Raw genomic sequence first — 10176 nt, forward strand, 5'->3', positions numbered from 1 at the left:
CCTTGGAAGAAAAGCTATGTCCAACCTAGACAGCATATTAAAAAGCAGAGACATTACTTTGCCAACAAAGGTTGGTCTAGTCAAAGCTATGGTTTTTCCAGTAGTCATGGATGGATGTGAGAGTTGAACCATAAAGAAGGCTGAGCACTGAAGTACTGATGCTTTTGAACTGCGGTGCTGGAGAAGACTCTTGAGAGTCCCCTTGGACAGGAAGGAGATCCAACCAGTCCATCCTAAAGGAAATCAGTCCTGAATATTCATTGGAAGGACTGATGCTGAAGCTGAAACTCCAATACTTTGGCCACCTGATGCAAAGAACTGACTCATTGGAAAAGACCCTGATGTTGGGAAAGATTGAAGGAGGGAGAAGGGGACAACAGAGAATGAGATGGTTGGATGGCATCACCAACTCAATGGACATGAGTTTGAACAGGCTTCAGGAGTTGGTAACGGACAGGGAAGCCTGGCATGCTGCAGTGCATGGGGTCACAAAGAGTCGGACACAACTGAGCGACTGAACTGAACAGATGGGTTCAGTGGCAAGGCTGGGACCTCAGTAGTGTGGACAGAGAAAGAAGCAGGATTTTGGTGGGACAGGAATTGCAGAGAATTGCCGCAGTGATAAGGCTAACCTCTGAGGAGTCACCAAAGAGACACAGTGATTCGGTCCAGCAGCAAAGACCAAAGGTGATGGTCCATGTATTACTGGAGAGGGTGGGAGCAAAAATACAGACAGTAACATTGAGAGACCGCCTCCTGTGTGCTGGGACCTTCCAAATGCTTTTTTGCTGTTCAGTCACTAAGCCATGTCCAACTCATTGCAACGCCATGAACTGCACCACGACAGGCTTCCCTGTCCTTCAAGAAAGCTAAGATCTTGAGAAAAAGATTCAGGTCCTGGCAATCTCAGTTTAGGACCCGAATGCCAGGCAGGGAAACTGAGACCAAAACCCACTCTTAAGGACTGAGCTAACACAGCAATGAAAAGGAAAGGAAGATCTTAGAGCACGCTTGATGCCAGTCTGCAGCGACACAGTACAGTCTCAGTGTTGGGGTTGTAGCTGCTGATGGACTGTTTGCAGATGTCAGGGCTGGCTGGGGAGATAGGCAGGTAAAGGACCCAGGGATGTGAGCAGAGTTGAGGCACAGAAGGCAAGGGCTGGCTCTTGAGCCAACTTTAGTAGAAGACTTTCCGAAATGGCAACATGCTTCCTGTCCTAGTAGATCAGAGGCGATACTGAACATAACATGTTCATTCTTCACAGCACAAAGTCATCACTCCCAGCCGTCCTTACTGCAGTGGTTCTCAAACTTTAGTAGGCAACAGAGTCACCTTAGGTGCTCCCTTTTTAAAAAAAAAATTATTTTTGGTTGCGCTGAGTCTGCTGTGTGTAGCCTTTCTCTAGTTGCCATGAGCAGGCTGCTCATTGCAGTAGCTTCTCTTGTTGTGGACCACGAGCTCTAGAGCACGGGCTCAATAGTGGCAGCACACAGGCTTAGTCTCTCTATGGCATGTGGGATCTTCCCAGACCAGGGATCGAACCCATGTCCTCTGCGTTGGCAGGAAGATTTTAACCATTGGACTACCAGCGAAGTCCCAGTTCAGTTCAGTGCAGTCGCTCAGTCGTGTCCGACTCTTTGCGACCCCATGAATCGCAGCACGCCAGGCTTCCCTGTCCATCACCAACTCCCGGAGTTCACTGAGACTCACATCCATCGAGTCAGTGATGCCATCCAGCCATCTCATCCTCTGTCGTCCCCTTCTCCTCCTGCCCCCAATCCCTCCCAGCATCAGAGTCTTTTGCAATGAGTCAACTCTTCGCATGAGGTGGCCAAAGTACTGGAGTTTCAGCTCTAGCATCATTCCTTCCAAAGAAATCCCAGGGCTGATCTCCTTCAGAATGGACTGGTTGGATCTCCTTGCAGTCCAAGGGACCCTCAAGAGTCTTCTCCAACACCACAGTTCAAAAGCATCAATTCTTTGGCGCTCAGCCTTCTTCACAGTCCAACTCTCACATCCATACATGACCACAGGAAAAACCATAGCCTTGACTAGACGGACCTTTGTTGGCAAAGTAATGTCTCTGCTTTTGAATATGCTATCTAGCTTGGTCATAACTTTCCTTCCGAGGAGTAAGCATTTTTTAATTTCATGGCTGCAGTCGCCATCTGCTGTGATTTTGGAGCCCAAAAAAAGAAAGTCTGACACTGTTTCCACTGTTTCCCCATCTATTTCCCATGAAGTGAAGGGACTGGATGCCATGATCTTCGTTTTCTGAATGTTGAGCTTTAAGCCAACTTTTTCACTCTCCTCTTTCACCTTCATCAAGAGGCTTTTTTGTTCCTCTTCACTTTCTGCCGTAAGGGTGATGTCATCTGCATATCTGAGGTTATTGATATTTCTCCCGGCAATCTTGATTCCAGCTTGTGTTTCTTCCAGTCCAGTGTGTCTCATGATGTACTCTGCATATAAGTTAAATAAGCAGGGTGACAATATCCTCACCGCTCACCACACCCCACCAGGAGCCTGTTCATGTCCACCTCCTCACACAAGGAAAGCAGCTCTCCTTCTGAGCCCCATTCTAGGAGGCTATTGACCAAATGCCTACTGCTTTCCTTAAAATGAAGAATTTAGGGTTGAAGGAAGCAGTACAGAATATTCCAGAATATTCTATATAAGAATCCCTTTATAATAGTTCTTAACATGGACAGTTTTGCCCACCCTTGAGGGAACTCTTAGGTCAATGGGGACATTTCTGTTGTCACAGCTGGGGGGGTGGTAGGGGCTGCTGCTGGCATCTTGTAAAAACTAGGGCTGCTGCTCAGTGTCCTACAATGTACAGGACAGACCCCAACAACAGAATTATCTGGCCCAAAATATCAATACTTCTGGTGTGGAGAAACTCTTCTATAGAAAATTCTGACCAGCGATCATTCATCCTCACCCTGAGCGCTTCAAGTTGTTTTCATCAAATACATAGGTGTCTCTGCTGGCCCTGTGCTAGCTGTGGGGATACCATAGTGAAGAAGACAGATTATGGCCCCTGCCCTCGGGCACTGTGTAGTCTAGGAGAGGAGACAAGCAATTGCACTGCAATACCATGTGATAAGAATTGTGATGAGGAAGACACTTGTTCCTTGGAAGAAAAGCTATGACAAACCTAGACAGCGTATTAAAAAGCAGAGACATTACTTTGCTGACAAAGGTCCATATAGTCAAAGGTATGGTTTTTCCAGTAGTCATGTATGGATATGAGAGTTGGACCATAAAGAAGGCTGAGCACCAAAGAACTGATGCTTTTGAGCTGTGGTGCTTGAGAAGACTCTTGAGAGTCCCTTGGACTGCAAGGAGATCCAACCAGTCAATCCGAAAGGAAATCAATCCTGAATATTCATTGGAAGGATGGATGGTGAAGCTGAAGTTTCAATACTTTGGCCACCTGATGCGAAGAGCTGACTTATTGGAAAAGACCCTGATGCTGGGAAAGAGTGAAGGCAAGAGGAGAAGGGGATGACAGAGGATGAGATGGTTGGATGGCATCACTGACTCAATGGACATGAGTCTGAGCAAGGTCTGGGAGATGGTAAAGGACAGAGAAGCCTGGCATGCTGCAGTCCATGGGGTTGCAAAGAATCAGAAACAACTGAGCGACTGAACAACAACAACAACGATGACAAGTGGACTTCTAGTGGCCCAGTGGTTAAGAATCTGCCTGCCAATGCAGGAGACATGAATTTGATCCCCAGTCCAGGAAGACCCCACATGCCTTGGGGCAGCTAAGCCCATGCACCGTATCTACTAAGCCCGCACCCTAGAGCCTGTGCTCAACTACAGGGGAAGCCACCACAATGAGAGGTCTGCACGCCACAACTAGAGAGTAGCCCCTGCTGGCTGCAACTAGAGAAAGCCCATGCACAGCAACAAAGACCCAGCGCAGCCAATCAATAAATAACTGAAAAAATTAAAGAAAAAAAAAGAATTGTGATAAGAAGGATGAACGCTGACCAGGGATGTAGGTGGAACTCCTGAGTTGAGAGTTCAAGGAAGGCTTCCCCAGAGAAGGAAGAGTGTGATCTAGATAGAAGGAACTATGTATGTTAGAATCTGGAAGCATTAGAACACGGAGTGCTAGGTGGGGAGTGGTAAAGAGGCTGCAGAGGTAGTCAGGAGCCATATCATGATGCCTCAATTAAAAAAAAAAAACACACAAAAACACTTTATTGAGGTAAAATTGACATACAAAAAGCTGCACATATTTAATGCATACAACTTAATGAGTTTAGAGATACGTATATACCTGTGACACCATCACCACAATCTATGCCATCAACAAATCCATGACTTCCGGAAGTTTCTTCCTGCCCTCTTTATTTCTATCATCAGCATCAGCATCATCGTCGTCTTCTTCTAAGAACTTAAGGAGCTGCCCTTTTAGCAAATGTTGTAAGTGTATAATACTGTATTGTTAACTATAGGCACTATGCTGAACAGTAGGTCTCCAGGATCTAGTCATCTTGTGTAACTGACACTTTGCACCATTTGACTTACACCTCCCGTCTCCCCCTCCTGTGAAAGCTCTTGATGGGAAGCCTTTGAAGCTGCCTCAGGGTATTTGCACTTTCTGTTCCCTCTTCCTGGAATTCCTTCGCTTCCTGCAGGTCCCTTGCTCTCACGTGACTTCCACAGAGACGTTCCCTGACTATTCTCTATAAAATAGCTGTCCCATACTCGCCATATCCTCACCCTACTTTATTTTTCATAGCACTGACTGTAACGTGGCTCGTCCGTGAGACTGTAGCTAGAAAGTAAAGAGAGTGGTGTTTTTGTTTGATGTTCTGTCCCAGAGCCCAGACCACATGCCTGGGACATGGAGGTCCTTAGTAAGTAGGTCCTCAGTAAAGACTGAATGAACAGATAGATGGAAACAAAGTTGATGTTTAGGAGGCAGAGCCAATAGTTCTTTGATAAAAGACAATGTGGGCCAAGGAGAGGGAGGAAACCTGGGTCACAAGAAGCTTCTGGTTTGATGCCATAGCCTGGCATAAGAATCTAGCCAAAGGGTATTGAGCATACTGTGATCTGAGATCAGGCATTGCTCTGTAGGAGCGTGAGGTCCAGAAAGTCCTGGAAGGGGAACGGGATGCTTGACTAGTGACCTGATAGCATGAAATGCCTGGTTTCAGGTAAAACTTGAGTTTGAATCCTGCCACTTATTAGCTTTGTGGCTCTGGATAGTTATTTAACCTCTCTGAACCTCAGTTTCTTCATCTGCAGATTGGGGATCATAATTCCTACCTTGTGGGGTTGTTGCAGTCTGGAGTGCCTGGTACAGTGCCAGGTATATAATAAATGTTCTAATAATAGTAACTGTTGTCATTTTGGGGCTTCTCTGGTGGCTCAGCAGTAAAGAATCTGCCTGCCAATGTAGGAGACTCAGGTTCCATCCCTGACTCTGGAAGATCCCCTGGAGAAGGAAATGGCAACCCACTCCAGTATTCTTGCCTGGGAAATCTCATGGACAAAGGAGCCTGGTGGGCTACAGTCCATGGCGGGGGGTGGGGGTGGGGTCACAAAAGAGTCAGACACAACTTAGCGACTAAAAAAACAACGTTATTATGGTTACTATAATTATAGTACAATTTATAATTCCATAAAATGTTACAGAAAAACCCAAATGAACTTTTTGGCCAACGCAATAGAACATCTCTATTAAAAAGTAGTTTATTTTTGTGAGTCTGGATCTATGTCCTGTGATCTCCTGTGCTGATCTTAGCTTGGCCCTCTGTGCCAACGAGAATAAATCTCCTTCATCCATAGCCATTTGGCTTTTTAAAGACAGTCCTACCCCCTGCAGCCCTCCCTTCTCCAGCCTAAACATCCCTCATCTTTCCTCTTGGGCTACAGTTCCTATGAATGTCTGCCTCACTTTCCTGACCACTCTTCCTCAGTCATGCTCTAGCTTGTCCCTGTCTATCTGCATCTACAGGGCTTCCCCAGTGGCTCAACAGTAAAGAATCCACCTGCCAATGCAGAAGACACAGGAGACCCCGGTTTGATCCCTGGGTCGGGAAGATCCCTTAGAGGAGGGCATGGCAACCCACTCCAGTATTCTTGCCTGGAGAATCCCATGGACAGAGAAGCCTGGCGGGCTACAGTCCATCGGGTTAAAAAGAGTCGGACACAAAAACAACTTAGCCTGCACTCACTGCATCTGCAACCTCTAGAACTGGACTTGGACCTCCCGTGCATGTTGAGGTCAATCCCTCGTTCCTGTTCCTTACATCGTCACCCTAGATTATGACCTCAGCTGCCCCAACTCTTTGATCAGGATCTTTGATTGTTTCTCATTCCAGTCCATGCTTCCAATTTTGATACCTTCCTGCCTGTCCCTTCTTTGTAGACTTTGTCTCTGACCTTTTTGGTATTACCTTCTCACCCTCTGTGTTCCTGACCAAACACCGGATCTTAATCATTCCCCTGCTCCAGACCTGTACAGTCTGGTTTGCCCAACCAGGTGTGAAGCTCCTGAACACCCCCAGGAGACACCCTGTCTTGGCCCATCCATCTCTCTCCTCCCCCATGGCCATCTCTGTTTGCCAAGAGCAAACGGCAGCACGCCAGTTGATCTGCTTCTGGCCGCCTCCTTTGACACTTCTGATCTCACCACCGCCTCTGCTGTCTGCCGCTCCCTTCCCACTCCAGGCCACTTTTTTTTCTCCTTGTTATTCTCCACTCTCTCCTTTGCCTGCCACTACCGCTCGACGTCTCAGCTTCCCCTTCTCAGCTTAGGCTTGCCCGAACCAAAATCCCGCCTTCTGGCCAGCGGACCAATCACGCGGGGTTGCCTGTGATCACTGCATCTCTCTCCGGCTCAGCCCAGCTATTTTGGTCTCCGCTCGCACTCTGAGATCTTTCTCACTTTCCTGTGGGTTGACACCTCTTTCAGCACTTAAAGGGTGACAGACGTCGCCTTAGAGTTAGTTAACTGAGCTGTAAAGTTTAGAATTTTGACGTGGCTGGTGGTGGATTAATGGGTCCAGGTGTAAAAAGATGAAAGTTAGGTCATTCTGTTTAACATTGAATGGGGCTTCTTCCCTTTAGCGAATTTTATCTTGTTTTGATTGGGACCATGGAGCCTGTTGCCTCATTAAGCAAAGTCAAACCACAAAAGATGGAATTTCAGCAAATAGTTTTTTCAGCACCGAATCGATGCCATGGATTGTGCTTAGTGCTTTCATGTGTATTACTCATTAAACCTCCCTAGATAAAATCCCTTCGTGGGTACACAGACAGTACCTCCTAGACCAACTGTTAATTCATTCCTTCATTCACTCACTCTGATTATTTATTATGTCAGGCACAGTGCTAAGTATTGTAGCAGATATAAAAATAAATATGACAGTCTCTGCTCCTTGGGAACCAATCTAGTGAGGAAAACATCAACCAACGATGATACACTGTGGAAGTTGTGTTTAGAGCAGCAGAGAATTAAGCACTGCAGGAGGGAAGGGGGTTGCACACTAGCTCTGCCAGGGAGAGCCTAGGAAGGTTTTCCAAAGAAGGTGACATTTCGGCTGGACTTTGAAGGATGAGTTTGCTAGCATGCCTAAAGAGAATGGGCTCTGTTGGGAATAGGAATAGCCTGGAAGTGTGAATGGGCAGAGAGTGTTCTGGATCAGGGATGACTGCAGTGTAGAAGACTTGCTTGAACGTCAGGAACTTCTGCTCAGAGAAGTCAGAGGATTGTCTGGGTCACAGAGCAGGTAAATAGCAGAGACAGGGTTAAACAGTGGAAGTTGTCTGGTCCCTAATGCATAGTCTTTAGCCTCCCACCTTGTAATACACACACTCCCACCTGCTCACACACACACACACACACACACACACACCGGGTCCAATCTCAATGACCCTGACTTAGAGCTGTCATTTGGCCAGCCCTTTCTGCTCCCATTTCTGCTCTTAGGGGTCTGCCCCTGAGCCTGAAGATTGTCCCCAGTGAACCTGGGAAGGAAGCAGAACCCAGAGAAGGCAGATCCATTCCAGTGTTTGTCCATAACCTAGACATTGGCCAACGTCTGAGTACTTAGATCCTAACTCCTGACACTGCTGAGCTAGACTCTGTGACCTTCATAATAGCTCCTGCTTGGCTTCGAGATGCTCCTTGCTTGAATTCCCTGGTGGTTCAGATGGTAAAGAATCTGCCTGCAATGCGGGAGACCCAGGTTCAATCCCTGAGTCTGGAAGATCCCCTGGAGAATGGAATGGCTACCCATTCCAGTATTCTTGCCTAGAGAATCCCTTGGATAGAGAAGCCTGGCGGGTTATAGTCCATAGCTTCGCAGAGAGTCAGACACAACAGAGAGACTAACACTAACACTTTGCTTGAATATCCAAAAAAGGAGCTTGGTAAACCTGGTTGCCCTTTACCAACTAGGAGCTCCTTTCAATCCCCCCAAATTTGAGAAGAGAGTTTATGCCAAAAATTCTCTGTTCCCTGTCTCCTACAATATCATAGTAATGAGGACAGGAGAGGAGAAAATTGTCAAATTTCATACTAGCTTGAAGGCAGGTGCTTAAAAAAATACTCTGTTGACCAGTTTGTTGGAAGCATCTGTCCAAAGTTCCCCAGCCAGGACTTCCCCAGTGATCCAGAGTGATTAAGAATCGTCCCTCCAATGCATGGGACACAGGTTGAATCCCAATCAGAGAACTAAGATCCCACATGTTGCGAGGCAACTAAGTCTGCGTGTGGCAAACCACAGAGCCCACGTTCTCCAAGGAGGATCTTGAGTGTCGCAACTAAGACCCAACACAGCCAAAAATAAATAATTTTTTTTAAAAAAACCTTCCCCTTAGTGTTTTTTTTTTTTTAAATAGTTCTCTAGCTATTTCCCAGATACTGTAATTCATCCTAATTGGATTTTAAGAGAATTAACTAATGGAGTCCACAAATAAGGAGGAATTGGATTTTAGACTGGTACCACACCTCTTTTGGGAAGGGTTTGAGGCAGTTTACAGAGTGAAACAATCTTTTTAAGTAAGATTTTTAAGGATGAAACACAACTTAGTGGTCAGAAAAATGAAAAAATAACAGCAACTTGCAAGCATCACCGTGTTCCACACTTAAGCGATAAATTTGACCAAAAGATTCCCAGCAGAAAGGCCAAAAAGGAGAACCACTGGGTTACCCAATATGCATTTGCTGAAACCAGAAAGCACACAGAATCTCCTGTAGAGATGCCGTTTTCCTCAAGGTAAAGCTTGATGGAGAGGGATTGTGTTTGGTCTCAGTAAAGCCGAGTGACAGGGCGAAGAGAACGATTCCAGTCAGCTGTCAGTTCTCTGCACGCAGTGTTCCCAGTGCTGTGTGAGAGGTGGTCAGCCCCAGAGCTCACCGAGAGCAAGTGGACATGCTGCCCCCCATAGCACCCTCAAGGTGGCTCTCGGTCCAGGGGGAGGGCAGGATAACCAGATTTCAAAAGGCAGAGAATGAGTCAAAGACCATGTTTTCCACCTTGATTTTACGAAAGGTAACAGAGACACCATCCAAGGGGATAATAAACGAGTCACTTTTGAGTGATTATGTCAGGTACGTTCAACCACTTCGGCTTAACAGCAATCTTGTAGAGGAGGGTCACTGTTTACATTTTACAGATAAGGAAAGTGTTCGTTGCTCAGTCGTGTCCAACTCTTTGTGACCCCATGGACTGTAGCCTGCCAGGCTCCTCCAGGAATTTTCCAGGAAAAAAGACTGGATTGGGTAGCCATGCCCTTCTCCAGGGGATCTTTCTGACTCAGGGATCAAACCCAGGTCTCTGGCATTGCAGGCAGATTCTTTACCATCTGAGTCAACAGGGAAGCCCACAAATAAGGAAACTGATGCTCAATTTGCCCAAAGGCACACAGCTGGCAAGTGATGAACTGGGATTCAACCTCAGAACTTTGTGCCTCTTTCCCATGATAGCTCCCTGTTTATTCAATCCAACAATTCTTCAATGAAGTTTCTGTAAAGAACATAATGTGGCCTTCTGGCTGGAAAGGGCTGAGTAACACGGTACAGGGATTAATACTTTGATGACATAACTGACCTGAGAATAGAAGTTGGAGCTTGATGAATGAACAGGTAACTTGTCAGTTGCCCTGTCGTGTCCATTTCCAGATGTTTTTTTTTTGCT

Source organism: Bubalus kerabau, chromosome 13 (assembly GCF_029407905.1).
Source record: "Bubalus kerabau isolate K-KA32 ecotype Philippines breed swamp buffalo chromosome 13, PCC_UOA_SB_1v2, whole genome shotgun sequence".
NCBI classification, from domain to species: domain Eukaryota; kingdom Metazoa; phylum Chordata; class Mammalia; order Artiodactyla; family Bovidae; genus Bubalus; species Bubalus kerabau.